At 41.4% G+C, this 17089-nt stretch overlaps 1 pseudogene; it reads right to left on the reverse strand.

Moving 5' to 3' along the window:
• Window positions 1-1435: 1435 nt before the first annotated feature.
• LOC140210426 (uncharacterized) lies at window positions 1436-10872 on the reverse strand (annotated as a pseudogene).
• Window positions 10873-17089: the final 6217 nt, after the last annotated feature.

A 17089-nucleotide genomic window follows, 5' to 3' on the forward strand; every position in this document is an offset into this window, starting at 1 on the left:
TGCAGGGAGGAGGGGTACAGTGGGGAGGGGGAGGGGAGGGGAAGGGAGGGGAAAGGGTGAAGAGGAGGGGGATGGGTAAGGAGGAGGGGGAGGGGAAGGAGGAGCCTCCTGATAGGTTGAATTCTTTGTTGAAGAACCAATGTAGGTTGGGTATTACAATTCATCTTTGGCGACCCCTGCATTGGCAACTGAGAGAAATTAAACAGGACAATATGATATGAATTAGATGGTAGCACAGAGTTTGACACTCCCACCCTAGTGAGTGGCAGAAAGGGTAACTCAACTTTACTCAGTCGGAAAGATAAAAGATCAGGGGTATACAGTAGCAGTGGATGACTGGACCCTCCCTCATTTCTGCTGGCAGCTCATTCCACACTCTGACCACCCTGAGAGAAGAGGTTCCCCTTAAACTTTTCACCTTTCACCCTTATCACCTCTAGTTCTACTCTCACCCAACATCAGTGGAAAAAGCCTGCATGCATTTACCCTGTCTATACCCCTCATAATTCTGTATAGCTCTATTCAATCAACTATGTCCAAGGGAATAAAGTTCTAACCTATTCAAACTTTCCCTGTAAATCAGGTCCTCGCCCTGGTAACATCCTTCTAAATTTTCTCTGTATTCTTTTAAACTTATTCGCATCTTTCCTGTAGGTAGGTGACCAAAACTGCACACAATGCTCCAAATTAGGCCTTACCAACATTTTATACAGTCAACCTTCACTAATCTGACTACCTGTAATCCGGTTCCTTCGATAATCCAGTACTGATCCCCTCACCCCTTCACCCTTCCGCTCACCCTCCGCTCCCCCTTCCTGTCACCCTCCCCTCCCCCTCAACCCTACCGTCTTCCTCACCCATTCCCCTCCTCCTCACCCCTTCCCCTACCCTCCCCCTCCCCACTGTACCCCTCTCCCTTCACCCTGCCCCCTTCCTGTACCCCTCTCCCTGTTCCTACTCCTCGCTCTCCTTGTACCTTCTCTCCCCTTCCCTCCCCACTGTACCCCTCTCCCTCCCCCTCCTCCCTTCACCCTGCCCCCTCCTCGTACCCCTCTCTTGCCCCTCCCTTCCCCTGTAGTTTCTCCTCCCTCCCCCATACCCCTCCCCTGTACCTCTGCACCCTCTCCTCAGTACCTCACCCGTACCCCTACTCCCCCGCTGAGTACTTCCCCTGTACCCCTCCCTTCCCCCCTCCCTAGTCCCACTTCATGTGTGAAACAAGCAGAATTAGTGATCTTTCATACACAGTTATTGAAATAATGCAGAAGTGGAAGATGTGGATTTCTCGGTGACGTGTTTAAGGTTCCGAGCTCTTCTTCTCAGTGAGAATGTTGAGCAGATGGAACTCGGTCATTTTGTGTTCAACAGACCAGCTTTAGTCTTGATCCAGGGCACTCAATTCTTCATTTTCCTCACATTCCTGGTGTTGAAAAAATTAAATATAAAATAAAAACAAAAATTCCTTGTGTTCATCAATTGAAGACATTACACGTGTCGTTCGTATCTCTTGCCTCTTTTTCAGTTATTGATGGCTGAGATGAGCAGTCACTTGCTTTCCATTCCACTTGACCCTGTAAATATTTGTAAATGCTAATCTCTTGTTCAAGCTGTGTCTTTATGTTTAATAGTTTCTGATATTCCCTTGTCTGATAGATAGTCTTTTTCTTCAGTTCCTCACTGTATTCTCTCTGTCTGAACAATTTGTTTTTCTTTTCTAACAGCAAGTTCTTCATTGGTTCATCTTTTAATTTTAGCTCATTTATTTCTTTATGATAGTATTCTAGTTCCTTCTTGGCATTTTCCAGTGCCTTCGTGCTGCCTTCCTCAATCTTTTGCTTATATTTGTCCATATGCTCTTTATTTCTTCCAATAAACTGTTGATATTCAGCATGAATCTCTTTAAGAGCTTGTACCAGATCTGCCTTGTGTTTGTCTTTCTGTTCAAGGATTTGTATGTGCTCTACCTTCTTCTGCCAATCAATCAGTTGCTGATCACGCATGTCTTTCAACCGAGATAACTCTGTTTCCGTAACATGAAACTTTTGTTGAGATTCCTCCATTGCAAGATGGAAGATGACCTCGGCGCGGCCGGTTTCGTCCTTCTCAAGGCCATTGTGGAGCCCCTGAAGTTGTTCGCCCGCCGTGTCTCAGTGGGTGAAGCCCTTCCTCTGGATCGGGGCTGATGGGTGTTTACTGAACCGTTAAGATGCGAGGTCATTGAGGGCTGGTCAAAGTTTCCTCAGACACTCAGCGCACCGGGTGGTATGGGGTATCGACAGCATCCATTTATTTTTGTTGGTTAAACGCTGACGTCGCAATTGCCCTGCCCTGCCCCCAGTCCCGTTCAACGGTAAACAGCCAATGGTAAAAGCCAGTGGCTGAAATCAACCAACCGCGAAGCCGGAAAACCCGGAAGTTCTTTCTCCAGCACTGGTTGTTCGAGCATTGTTCGCTACTTTGTTTCTGTGAAAAAATGGCTCCTTAAAAGCAATTACGTGGTCAAAGCAATTCCTCAAAAGCTAAGAGGAAACGCAAAGTGCTATCTCTCGCCAAGAAATATCAGATCTTTTGAAAAGTGACATGTCCCATTCCGAAGTGGGCGGTAAGGTCGCTAAGAACGGATCGAGCATTCGCAGAATAAAGCAGCAAGAAGCTGAAATTTGTGTAAGTGTTAGTGCTGACTGGTAGGTTTGCCAACTTTCTCACTCCCAAATAAGGGACAAAAGTGGCAGTCAAATCCTGACGAAGGGTCCCGACCGGAAATGTCGACTGTACCTCTTCCTATAGATGCTGCTTGGCCTGCTGCGTTCACCAGCACTTTGTGTGTGTGTTGACAAGACACTTCTGATTACCCCGAGAAAGCCTACCATGACCATGAAGCTTTGTGCATGATACGCGCATGCGTGTACGTGCCCATTTTTTTTCCCACATATCGGTTTTGGCTTAATCTTCCCAACTACACTGTACATACATTATTTCCACCTTATATAGGCTGTGTATTTATCATATAATTCCTGCTTTTGCTATATTTTAGACTTATTTCAGGTTTTATGTGTTATTTGGTATGATTTGAAAGGTTATTTTTTGGGTCTGGGAACGCCAAAAATTTTTCCCATATCAATTAATGGTAATTGCTTCTTTGCTTTACGCCATTTCAGCATGAAAGGTTTCATAGGAAAACTCTACCTTAGCGGGGGGGAAATACGGGACAAGAGCGGTCCTGTATGGGACAAACTAATTTAGCCCAATATACGGGCTGTCCTGGCTAATATGGGACAGTTGGCAACCCTACTGGCTGGCTATGTAAAGCGCTACAGCCTCAAGAACTTAAAGATCAATGGGAGAATCGGTGGGGTTTCTTCGTGTTGGGTTTCTTTGTGTACTTCAAACAATGATGACTGAACTGAGCTCATCATGTTGGAGTTGGAGCTAATAAATGTTGAACAAGAGTTACTTCTATTGAAATTACTGCAACGCAGGAAAGGGAGAAGACATCAGAGGAGATGGCGTGTATGACCATTCGACGGATTGAGGCAGAAGGAGGGTGAATTATCTGTGCTTGTCTGGCCACTGAGATACATGGACGAGGCAAATGCATATCAAATATTTTCAGATGTCGGCAGGTAGATTTGACGATTTGGTTCATCGTCTCCAAGCAATGCTACCAAGTGGACCAGTCGCAGTTGTTGCGGAGTGTTGTTTCATCAGCTGGTGTATATTTTGATATTTTGTTTGATATTATTCCTGTAGAGTCCTGATGAATTAGATGTATGGTCTTGTGATGAGAATTGCCACACACACTTTTCCTCATCAGGGTATAGAAGGCTGAGATGTGACCTTTTAGAGGTTTATAAAATCATGATGGACGTAGGTAACATGAATAGTGATAGTCTTTCTCCCATGGTAGGGGAGTCAAAATACAGGGGAATGATTTAACGGAGACCCAAGTGGCAAGTTTTTCCACACAGCGATGGGTACTGGCCATTCCTGGTAACAAATTAGTTCAGTTTAATTTTTGAGATGTCCAGAAGTAGATGTTTTTTCAGTAAGTCAGAAATTGCACAAAAATCATGATGACCATAATTTTGTCCCAGTGCAATGCATCTAATGGGCAAATACTGATAAGAAACAAAAATTACTATAAGTGAAGAGGGAAAACAATTTGCTCTACCATAATTAATTTGTTTTGTCAGTGGATGTGGTCCATATGGAACTTACTGAGCTGTTAGACAAGATTCCTCACTATAGGCTCATTCAGAATGTCAGAAGGCCTGAGATCCAGGAAAACTTGGCTTTGTGGTTTCAGAAATGTCTTGCCCACTGAAGGCAGAGGGTGATGGCGGATGAAGTATATTCTACCTCAGGTCAGAATAGGCTGGGAACAGTTCCACCGGGAACTGTTCTGGCCCCCCCTCCCCCCCGCTCTTTGTGATTTTGGTATATCATTTGGATGAGGGTAGAAGGATGGGTTAGTAAGTTTGCAGATGATAGGAAGGTTGGTGGTATTGTGAATGGTGTAGAACATGGGTTCGCAACCTGGGGTCCTTGGACCCCTTGTTTAATGATCCTGTTCCATGGCATATAAAAAAAATCGGCAACACCTGATTTAGAAAGTTTCATAGGTTAACACAGGACATTGATAGGGTGCAGAGCTGGGTGAGGAGTGGCAGAAGGTATTCAGTCCAGAACAGTGTGAAGTGGTACACTTTGGAAGATCAAAGTTGAAGACAGCGTACAGGGTTCTTAGCAGTGTGGTTAAACAGAGGTACCCTGGGGTCTACATCCACAGATCCTTCAACGTTGCTGAACACATTGAGAGGCTGGTTAAGAAGGTGCATGGTGTGTTGGCCTTCATTAGTCAGGGGATTGAGTTCAGGAGACATAAGCTAATACTGCAGATCTCTGGTTAGCCCACTTGTGGTGTATGGTGTTCAGTTCTGGTAGCCCCATAGGAAGAATGTGGGAACTTTGGAGAGGTACTGAGGAGACTTACCAGGAAGCTGTCTGGGTTGGAGAGAATGTCTTTTGAGGGCAGGTGAGTTTGGACTATTTGGAATGAGTGTGGATGAGAGGTGACATTATAGAGGTGTCTAAGATAAGAAGCATAGGTAGAGTGGACAGCCAGACTTTTTCCTAGGGCTGAAATGGCTTGTACAAGGTGGCATAATTTTAAGCTGATTAGAGGAAATTATAAGGGGATATCAGAGGTAAGTTTTTTTGCATGGGGTGGTGGGTGCGTGGAATGTGCTACCAGTGATAGTGGTGGGGGCAGATACATGGGCAACATTGAAGAAACTTTTAGGCACATGGCCTGTGGGTAGCGGGGTGGTTAGACTGATGTTCGAGTAGGTTGGTCTGATATACAGGAGGTACAAGGCGCTCCTTCTCTGCTCCAGCCTTCAGGTCCCTCTCGGGCAAGGTGTAGCTGCTTAGCCCCCTGTTCAGGCTCACGTGAAGCCATGGGAGCAGCTGATAGATGGTTGCAGGAGCAGTTGGTGCAGATCACAAGTCCTGGTCATGTGACCACTGATGCCAGGCAGAATATTGGTAATGGCTGGGGTCACCCATCTTGTAAAAACTCTGCCCAGAAGAAGGCAATGGCAAGCCACTTATGTAGAAGAATTTGCCAAGAACAATCATGGTTATGGAAAGATGATGATCACCACGACATACGACACAGCACAAAACGAGTACGCACACTCGTATTTGACTATGCATTGTGGCTGGAGCACAGTACTGTTATAATAATGTTCAGGAATCACTTGAGATCTGAATTGCCTTTGAGTATTTGAAGATGTGCTGGAGTGACTAATGAGATGATTTATGACTTCACTCTTATTAAAACAATATTTATAATAAGAATGGGTCCAAGCATTTTCAATACAAGATTTATTAATACAGTGCATTCCCCTGAGCGCAGATCTGCAGTTCTCACTTGGAGCAGTTGTGCTCTGTCATTATAATCCAATTTATATGGCATTTGTGAACCTTGGAAGAAATGGTAAGTGAAGTTCACTTTTCAATTGAATTTTTTTATTGATAGGTTAATGAGAAAAATTGGAATCATTATAATCCAGATTGTGGATGTGCAAATGATGGTTATTAACAGCATAGTAGCTCACAGTGCATTGTAACCAAATGCATGAGAACTGAAGACTTGTAGTTACATTTAAGGAAACGCTGGCATCTTTAGTTTGCTTTTCCCCCTGATTTTAAAGTTGTGATTGGCTACTACAGAGAGAACAGTGATTTTCCAATTGATTACAAAATATATCTTTTCTGAAACAAGGCAATGATTGATTTGGAATATTTGACTTAATAGCCCATATAGGAAGTGGAAAATTACAGCTCGTTGTCGTTCAACATCCCACAGTGTCGATGATAAGTCAAAACAGGTTGTACTGCTGCTTTAGGTTAAATACATTAGCTGACAGTGCGTGTTGAAGAAAATGGTTGCTCGCAACTGCATCAGAGGAAAGGGTGGAAGTTAGTTATGTTGAGAGTGGTTTGAACACTCAGGTATTTAGGAGTAGTTTTTTTGCAAGCTGTCCTTTCACCCGTGGGACATGGAATAGTTCTCAGATTGATGAAATGAGTGCTCCCTTTCCACACTACCAGGCAAAGTCACGTGCTGCACTGACCTAGTGCTCTGAGACCAAATCCACAAACACATCTCATTGCATGTTGGCAGTATATTAGAAGTCTTGTTAAAATGTTGCTGTTGCGACAGCTGGTGCTGTTCTGAACTTTGGAATTAGGAATATTATTGGGTACAGTTCGGGAAACTTTACCCCTCATTCAGCTATTCAGAGTGGAACCTGAAAATACACAACACTGAAACAGTGACAGTGTGAACACTGAAGGTAATGATTTCTCATCCAATAATTGATGAGTGCTCTTTATATAGTGATATGTTATCAATAAATGACATAATTTGATTAAAATCAACTTTAAAAGGATTTTAAATATGAGCAATTGAATAAGCTGTTTTCAGAAATGTTCTGAAAGTTGAAGCTTCCAGCAACAGTATTTATATTCTTGTTTAAATCTAGCCCAGCTGTTTCATTCCTGTACTTCAATTATTTTTCACTCATGTACTTAGTTGATATAAGGTGGACAGTGAAGTTCAACTTGCAAAGCTTGTGAAGCACACCCATGCTCCTGTGCATGTTGTTTCCTTAAAAACTTGTGACTGGTTTGCAGTGATTGCCTTTTACGAAGTTTCATTTATTGCATTTTTCCTCTTTCCCACTGATCTTGGTGGCTTTCCAGCTAAACAGTATTTCAATATGTAGTGCATTCTGGTTAATTGGGCAATTGGTTAATCGGGGCAGCCACACGGGACAGCTCTTAAAGAACAAAAACGAATGGAGAAAATTGCTGGATACCCTTTGTCTATTAGGCACTATGCTGCTTAATTGGGGCAGGAGTCTGTTGCTGAACCATTTCTAAATAGCATCAACTGTGTGCACTCGTGTCTGTTAGACACTACACTGCACTCAGAACAAACAGTTTTAATTAGCGTCAGCTGTGTGTGTATTCAAAAAGCAGTGATCTTTGACACTGATTGTTGGCAAGAAATAAGCAGTGAGATGATTCAGAACTGTTTTGCTCACTGTGGTTTCAAGCATTCAGGCTTGGAGATGCCAGAAATGAGGAGGAGTGAAAATGAAACAATTTCACTACTTCAACAAGTTAGGAGCTACGATGAAATTGAGGTATTGACAATCATCTGCAATGTTACAGTGAAAATGAAGATTTGGAGGATGCAATTGTTGATAGCACTGTGAGGGTCATGTTTTTGACTTCTCCAGTGCGTTCAACACCACCCACCCTGCTCTGCTGGGGGAGAAGCTGACAGTGATGCAGGTGGATGCTTCCCTGGTATCATGGATTCTTGATTACCTGACTGACAGACGACAGTATGTGTGCTTGCAACACTGTGTGTCTGACAGAGTGATCAGCAGCACCGGGGCTCCACAGGGGACTGTCTTGTCTCCCTATCTCTTCATCATTTACACCTCGGACTTCAACTACTGCACAGAGTCTTGTCATCTTCAGAAGTTTTCTGATGACTCTGCCACAATTGGATGCATCAGCAAGGGAGCTGAGGTTGAGTACAGGTCTACGGTAGGAAACTTTGTCACATGGTGTGAGCAGAATTATCTACAGCTTAATGTGAAAAAGGCTAAGGAGCTGGTGGTAGACCTGAGGAGAGCTATAGTACCGGTGACCCCTGTTTCCATCCAGGGGGTCAGTGTGGACATGGTGGAGGATTACAAATACCTGGGGATACGAATTGACAATAAACTGGACTGGGCTAAGAACACTGAGGCTGTCTACAAGAAGGGTCAGAGCTGTCTCTATTTCCTGAGGAGACTGAGGTACTTTAACATCTGCCCGATGATGCTGAGGATGTTCTATGAGTCTGTGGTGGCCACTGCTATCATGTTTGCTGTTGTGTGCTGGGGCAGCAGGCTGAGGGTAGCAGACACCAACAGAATCAACAAACTCATTCGTAAGGCCAGTGATGTTGTGGGGATGGAACTGGACTCTCTCACGGTGGTGTCTGAAAAGAGGATGCTGTCTAAGTTGCATGCCATCTTGGTCAATGTCTCCCATCCACTACATAATGTACTGGGTGGGCACAGGAGTACATTCAGCCAGAAACTCATTCCACTGAGATGCAACACAGAGCATCATAGGAAGTCATTCCTGCCTGTGGCCATCAAACTTTACAACTCCTCCCTTCGAGAGTCAGACAGCCTGAGCCAATAGGCTGGTCCTGGACTTATTTCATAATTTACTGGCATAATTTGCATATTACTATTTAACTATTTATGGTTCTATTACTATTTATTATTTATGGTGCAACTGTAACGAAAACCAATCTCCCCCGGGATCAATAAAGTATGACAATGACTACGAAGGCAGTATGAAGGTGTCTGCATTGATTTTGTTAATTTATAATCCATCAAAAGATACTGAATTAATTTCCTCTACTTATAACAATTAAGAATTAATAGTTTTATTGTACTGTAGTAGTATTGATCATGTTCTAACTTGTTCTGTGTTTAATTTAAATGCATGATTTGTTACAGTTAATGGCAATTTTTTTTTACACTTTTTTAACTCTTTCCATGAAAGCCTTTGGCTAATTGGGTCATAATGTGCTGGTCCAGATGTGTCCCAATTAACCAAATCCACTGTATTTAGAAAGTTTTTCAAGCAATTCTGGTATTCTGCTCCATTAGTCAATTCTGTTGACAACAAGTGGACGGAATTGACAATGTGTAATATTGTGAAATGGGTGAGGACACAGCCAATCATGCAGCACAGGGACAGGCCCTTCGGCCCACTGAGTATGTCCCGATCATCAGGCACCTATCTGCACTCATTTCTACCCATCCCCCTCCCCAGATTCTAGTACTTTCCAACACAAAAGTCAATTTACAGTGGGCAATAAACGCACCAACCCTTGCATTTTTGGGATGTCTGAGAAACTGGAATACAGAGAAGGAATGCACGGTCACTGAAGAATTTGCACATTCCATGCAGGCAGCGTCAAAGGCTGAGGTTGAATATGGATGACTGGAGCTAAAAGGCAGATGCTCCACTAACTGCTCCACAGGGCTGTCCATAAATGTACAACAAAGGTGGTGATTTCAGAAAATGTCCTTGCATGAAGGTAAGACTTGTTCTAAAGAAGTGAAGAAAACTACTACTTCAGAACAAGTTGTGCCTGTATCCAAGCTCTTTTAGTACAGTTACCACACTGGCATCTACCCAAATAGGTCATTACCCAGGTCACATTTCAGTGTGATCAGTGTGCCAATAACCCAACAAGTGTTCTCACCACCACCCCTTGCTTTGCCATTGCTGTCCCCATTATCATTATCGCATGGGATGTCAATAAAAACTCAACAGAGCCAGCCAAATAAATGTCCTCAGTGCCACTGGGCGTTCTGCAGTATTGCCCTGCTTCCTGATGGCTCTTTGGAACTCTCTTCCTCAAAGGGCTTTGGCTGCCGACTCTTGAAATATTTTTCATACAGTCATAGATGCTCAGTAAAGAAGGGGTGAAAGATTGTTACAGTTCAACAGGGATGTAGAGTTTATTTTCCAATCAGCTCAGCTGCTGATTAGATCTACGCTTGGCTTGGCTTAAACCAGTCACCCCTACTGGGGCATAGGCAGCTCGCCAGAGTCCTCTATCCTTGGCTGCTCTTTCAACATGTCCCCAGGTGTAGTCCATTATCTTTGATCCTCCCTCTCACAGGAATGCCAAACAGTAATACTAATGTAGGCTTGTAGATTTAGTGTAGCAATTTAATTTGATGCAAACGATGCACTTCACTGTATACTTCGATGAAAATGTGATTAATAAATCTAATCTTTTATTTTAATGGCTCTGGACCTCTTTGGAGTTTAGAAGGTGGGGGGGGGTGTGGTGGAAAGGAAATGAATGGGGGAAGAAGGGGATCTCATTGAAACCTATCAGATATTGAAAAGTCTTGATAGAGTGTACGTAGAGATAATGTTTCCATTAGTGTGAGAGGACCAGAGGGCACAGCTTCGCCAGAGTCCTCTATCCTTGGCTGCTCTTTCAACATGTCCCCAGGTGTAGTCCATTATCTTTGATCCTCCCTCTCACAGGAATGCCAAACAGTAATACTAATGTAGAGGCGACTGGAGAATGGAGAGGCGACTCTTTAGAACAGGGATGAGGAGGAATGTTCATATCCCCACAGTTTTCTCCATGACACGCTGGAAATTTACCAGAGCTCCCGCTATGCCCTGGGGCATCCATTTGAACAGGAAGAATCCCAGTGAACATATAAATGCCGTCTTTTCTTTGTCAGGCTCACTCATGGGGATCTGGTAATATCCACTCCTGAAGTCCAGCACACTGAACCACTTCACACCACTCAGACAGGCCAGCGCGTCTTCGATCCTTGGGACCGTATGCTGGTCAGGGACGGTACGCCTGTTCAGAGTCCTATAGTCCACACACACCCATACCTTCCCATTCTTCCTTCTGACCACAAATCTGGAACACAACACCTGAGAGGATGATAGAGGCCAGTACAATCATAGCATATAAGAGGTATTTCGATAGGCACTTGAGATATCGTGGTGCTGAATAGTATGGGCTGGATGCTAGGAAAAGGGTTTAGTAAAGATAGGAAGGTAATGACTGGCATAGAGATGAGTTCAGGAGCTCATTTCCATGTTGTATGGCTCTGTGACAGTATATTGTCAAACACTGTTGCTTAAAAGTAAATAGTTGATGTAGAAATTCTCATTCTTAATCATTTTGGAGATTTTTAAAATTCAACTGAAAATGTATTTCCTTTCCTTTTCTGAATCCATTCTGTACCTGATTTTGCAATGACTTCACTATTCTGACTTACTCTTCCTGAGATGTTTATTTAACAATTTTTTCAGAGTGATTGGTTCAGGAGTTAAACAATGTTTGATCTGTTGACATAAATCTCAAGAGTCTATATTGTGCTGGATTTTCCCCCTTTTAAAGTACCTTATTGTGCATGAGCTCATGAGAACTAAGTGAATATTAGACATTGTAACTAAAGATGGACTCTTCTTCACAGTGGTCATATAAATTAAGATTTGCCATGTTTCAAAACTGATATTATTTGAATGCCTTGGCAAACTAAGTATACTTCAGCTATTTTGTTATCACCACTTGCAGTGGTATTATTTTGATTCGAATGGGTGAAATCCATCAGTTGACAGGCTTATCAGCTGTGGGTATTCCTCACATTTGCGAAATGATCTAACATAATTTAGAAATGGTGATTTTTAAATGAACTCTGAATCTCTTGTATATGTAAGCACATTGTAATTATACTTCTCCTTTTACCAACAGACAGCTCTGCATAAATTGCCTGAAGTAGATCAATGTGGTGATTATAATCCTCGAATTCCATTGGGGCTCAGATCTGGCAGCTCTGCAAATATTTCCCCGCAGTTCCAGAATTTACTTGATCTTGTGGACTGACATTGGAGTGGTTCACATTTACTCGACAGAAACCAAAGCTTTCTTAGTAAGTTGTCTTCCTTTATGAATGGCTTGGTGATCCCCCAGGGTTGAGGTCAAGAGGTAAAATTCACGTTATCAATTCCTGGTAATATTTGTAAGACTTTAAATGAAGCATGATTTTGAGGCAACGAATTTTTATTGAACATTTGAATAAAACTTGTAAAATTAAACTAAAGCAATCTAAAACTAAGTTCGCAGATGATGAGGAAAAAGCAGAGATGAACAAACGTTTGTTCACAGTTGTTTTCTGAATAACTTACAAAAGGAGAAAAAAAGAAGATGCTAGGTTTCGGGTTAGAGTTACAATTGCCTTGTCTCATCGATACAACTAAATAACATTCATAATGCTACTTCGTATCTTATTTATAACAAATTTTTAAAAATACTGGATATATCGAATGACAACTGAAGTGCTACCCCAGAACTTCCAAATCGCTGCAAGTTTATTTTGGAGCAGTGATTCAGTTTTTCTTTGTTGCCATATAATCTCCTATAGACTGCTGAAGAACTGCTCTTCAATGCGCTGGACACAATGGCAATTTCAAAAGTTCAAAGCCTGGAAGAAAAGGTTAAAGTGTTAACAGAAGAGAACAGATCTCTGCTGATCAGAACAGTGTCTGGCCTAGATTCTGCAGTTACTTCATATTAAACATCAATTGACTCAGAAAGAAGATGATTTGGTGAGCATCATTTAATCTTGTGTCCACCACTTCCACTGCCACGTCACAGAAACCCGTTAACTCATCTTATTGAAAACGAATGTGCAATAGATCCAAGAGTGGTTCTACAGAAAACACAATTGGTAGTTTTTGGGGGCAGATTTTGCAGTCAACCTCTAAAATTCTTCAGCTCTTTCTCCACGCGGAGATCCCTGTAGTGTGGCAATTCTGACCCTTGTGCAATATCGTCTTCACTCATTCCATTGGTAGTTTTCAGCCCCCTGTGGCAAAAATGCTGAAATTCCCTCCCTAAGCTTGTCAGCACCTTTAACTTTTTATTTCTTTCGTAACCACATTCTCTGAAATCTAACTTTTGACCAAGCTTCTGGTCTCATAGCAAGCATTTACAAATTAAATTTTGTTTGCTAATGCTCCTTTTAAGAGTCTTAGGATGTCTTATTGTGGAATTGTTTCAACTTGCTATGAAACAAATGTTTCAAATTTGAAACTACTTTATTTCATAAAAGCTTATATTTCCTAAGCATGCCAACTTCAAATCTTTCAGAAACTTCCTTTAAAACCTGAGGCACGGTGGCAATGCAAATTATATAGGATTTGCACTATGATCTCTTTGATGTTTAAAATATTGGTAAAGTGTGTATCTTCTAGGGAAGAATGAAAATATATATCTTTCTGCACTGTAAAAAGGTATGTCTTTCATATGTCAAGCCTGTCCAACCACATTGGAAAAACTTCTAAAGATTGACTTTGACACTTGCTTTTGACTAAGGGAACAGTGACATCTTGTTTTAATACCTTTTGAAGGAATCTTTAAATGGGAAGTTTGAAAAACTGATCGATGAAAACGACAGGCTGTGCTCTCGGTTAAAGAGTTTAGAACTTGCAAATTCTGCTGGACATCAACAACGCAACGGTAGGTCTCTTTTTCTCATTTAAAATGTTTCTGTAGATCCGTTATGAAATAAAAAGAGAAAGTGCAGGAAATATCTCAGCAAGTCCAGCAGCTTCAATGGATGGAGACGAAGAGTCATTCTGGCTGATGATTCATCATGAAAGTTGGAAAATTTTACGATCGTACGTTTTAAGTTGCAGAGAAAATGAAGGGGTGGAGCAAAAGAACGTGTTTGTGATCGGGTGGAGTTGGAAAGTGTCTGAAATGTCACAATTATTGCTGATGTCATCTGAGAAAAGGCAGTAAAAGCTCATTAATAACAGATCTGGCTGCCGGACAATAAATATTCCGGTAACAATGGAAAATGAGGAAAAGTGAAGGACAGTTGAGGAAAACAATGCTGCAAATACACACCATTCAGATAGTATTTGTGGAGGGTTTATGGTTGTACACAGACTGAATGATTCCATTTGATGACTAGTAATGAAAACTTCTCTTTAAAACTTCAAAAGAGTAGTTACCTGAAACTATTGAATTCAGTGTTAATGCTAAGGTTGCAATATACCAAGTTACAAGGTGGCATGATTTCTTTTTAAAGCTTTAAATTGGCATTGTTGGCAAGTTGTAAGAGGTTAAAGACAGGTCTCCACCCTATCACACAAATTGTTCTCACCATCTGCCTTTCTCTGCAGCATAAAATACATTTGATGCAGGTGGTATGTGTTGCTTATTTAAAATTCCATTAAGATTTGAGTAATATTGTACATGTATTGTTTTATGAAGCATTCTTTGTTGTTTTCATAATGGATTGCAAGTTATCTGTAAGAGTACGTAAATGGCATACATCTTCACACCATCACATGATAGGTGCACTTTGGAAGAGCATGAAGATTGAATGTTAGGAGATTATTCAATTCTGCAAAGTTTATACTCTAACAGTTTATGTTGTAATAAATTCAGAAAATGGTGAAGCTTTGTAGCAGGTCGTGTGCCATCTCTGGAGGAAAAACAAGTTAAACTTCCAGGTGATTACACGATTTGATTAAATATTTACCTTTTTTCCCACCTTCCCCAAATGTTTCATACAAGCAGAGTTTTCTATTCTGTTTTTATTTCAGCTTTCTAACATCTACAATGTTCTACTTCAAAAGTTTGTCAGCTTACATATTATATTCCTGTATTTTGTTGATCTTATGCATAAATCCAGATATCCCATTTGGCTTCATCAACCACCTACTCAGGAATTAGAATATTCAGGGAAAATTTAAAATATTAAGGATTTAGGAGCTAATTATTGCAGCAAAAATGTAAATGTATAATAACCCTGCCACTTCAAACCTTTGCTGCTGATTGTTATTTTAATCTTTACTCACCAAATATCAAAATTGCTTGACAGAGATTTAACCTGAATATAAACCAAAATGTTCAATGATTCCTGTAAAATGGTGAAACATTTTCTGTTTATCTGTTCTCTCAGAGGAACTTCACAGAGAAAATGACAGACTAAACTTGCAAGTGGAAAATTTGAATCAGCAAATTAAACAATACAACAAATTAAAGGATGCTGCCACGATGTTACAAGGGAGTCATAGGTAATAAAAACATAGAAAACTATTGTGATATGTCAGCAGGAGCATCTATTTGAAAATAAGGAGATGTATGTTAATATCTAACATTTCATTCAGAATCCAATGCATCAAATTTAGCAAGCAATGGAATGGAATTTCAATATATATTACTTTATGTTTTTCTTAACTTTTGTGCTCCTTAAAATACTGCACCTAAAAACTATTCAAATTGCTCTACAGTATTTCAAAATTTCTTGTCATATTTTTGTAATCTGCAGTGTTATGAAAACAGTTTAAAACTGCTCTTTCATTATTGAGTAGAAAATCACCCCGATTTGCAATTCAAAAAAGCTGAAGTGTAAATCAACAATGTGAAGATATCACTGCTATTTAAATTCTAATCAGAGGTACTGTTCTATTTTGAAAAACCTTTCTCCTCAAAGCATTTACTTTCCAGAAACCAGCAGTCCCAGCAGAGTAATTTTTAAGGCCAGGTTGAGTACAATAAACTGTAGAAATGAAAACGAAAATAAGACAGGAACAGGAGAACAAGCAAATAGAATATTCCAGCTTAAAGGGGAACCAAAAATCTAATCTCTTCTCATGTGCCATTACATCGCTGGCATTTTGGTCAGCAATGAATGTCCTTCATCTCTGGGGTGCTTATGGCTTCCTTCATCACAGCAGAAGCTTCCTCTCGGTTTTCACTACTGACAATCGTGCAAGTCCCTGGTGGAGACTCAGGAATACCTTCACACTCAGATGGAGGATTCTTCATTGCTGTTTCCGTAATAATTATGTTTTACCAGTCAGGGTGTCAGATCTGAGTGGAATTCCTCACCCTGGAGGACCAGTGGACCATTCTGAGTCTGGACTCTGTCTTTTGACCTGTCTGGCATGGATGATCCTACCAAAAACCAAAGCTTAAATCTCTGACCCCAGCCAACATACTGTAGCCCTCAGGGTAACTAAGGTTGTGGTCTTCTTCGAGGAAAATCTAGCAGGCTGAAGGATAAAAGGGGGAACACTTGCTTGGATGCAGAGAATGTGAGTGAAAGACTTCATGGGTACTTTGCTTCAGTATTTACCAAGGAAAAGGATGTGGAGGACCAGGAGATCAGTGCTGAGTGTATCACTACGTTAGGCTGTTTAGAGGTCAAGGAGGAGGAAGTGTTGCTCCTCCAAATCAGTATTAAGGTGGAAATGTCCCCAGGTTCTGATAGGTTTTTCACCAGGTTATTGAAGGAGGCAAGGGATGAGATTGCTGGAGCCTTAACCAGTATCTTCGTGTCCTCTCTAGCCACAGCCAAAGTCTCGGAGGACTGGTGAGAGGCTTACGTTGTACCTCTATTTAAGAAGGGAGCAAGGGAAAATTCATGGGAACTATAGACTGGTGAGTCTCAGGTCAGTGGTTGGCAAATTGCTGGAGAATATTCTTAGTGAAAGGATATATGAGCATTTGGAAAACCATGCTTAGTTCGGGAGAGCCAACATGGCTTTGTGTGGTGCAGTTCGTGTCTTACCAATATGATTGAATCTTTTGACAAGTTGACTAGAGAGTTTGAGGAGTGGATTTTGTGTACATGATTTTAGAAAGGTGTTCAACGAAGTTCCTCATGGGAAGCTAATCCAGAAGATTAAAATGCATGGGATTACTGCAAATTAGCCTGTTGAATTCACAATTGGCTTACACATAGAAGGTGGGAGGGTAGTGGTTGAAGGGGTTCATTCGAACTGGAGGCCTGTAATTAGCGGAGTTCTGCGGGGATCTGTGTTGGGACCTCTGCTGTTGGTGACATATATAAATGACCAGGATGAAAATGTCGGTGGGTGCAATATGGACAGAGAAACGGCAGATGGAATTTAACCCAGATAAATGCGAGGT

The sequence above is a fragment of the Mobula birostris genome, chromosome 15 (assembly GCF_030028105.1).
Source record: "Mobula birostris isolate sMobBir1 chromosome 15, sMobBir1.hap1, whole genome shotgun sequence".
Classification (NCBI taxonomy): Eukaryota; Metazoa; Chordata; class Chondrichthyes; order Myliobatiformes; family Myliobatidae; genus Mobula; species Mobula birostris.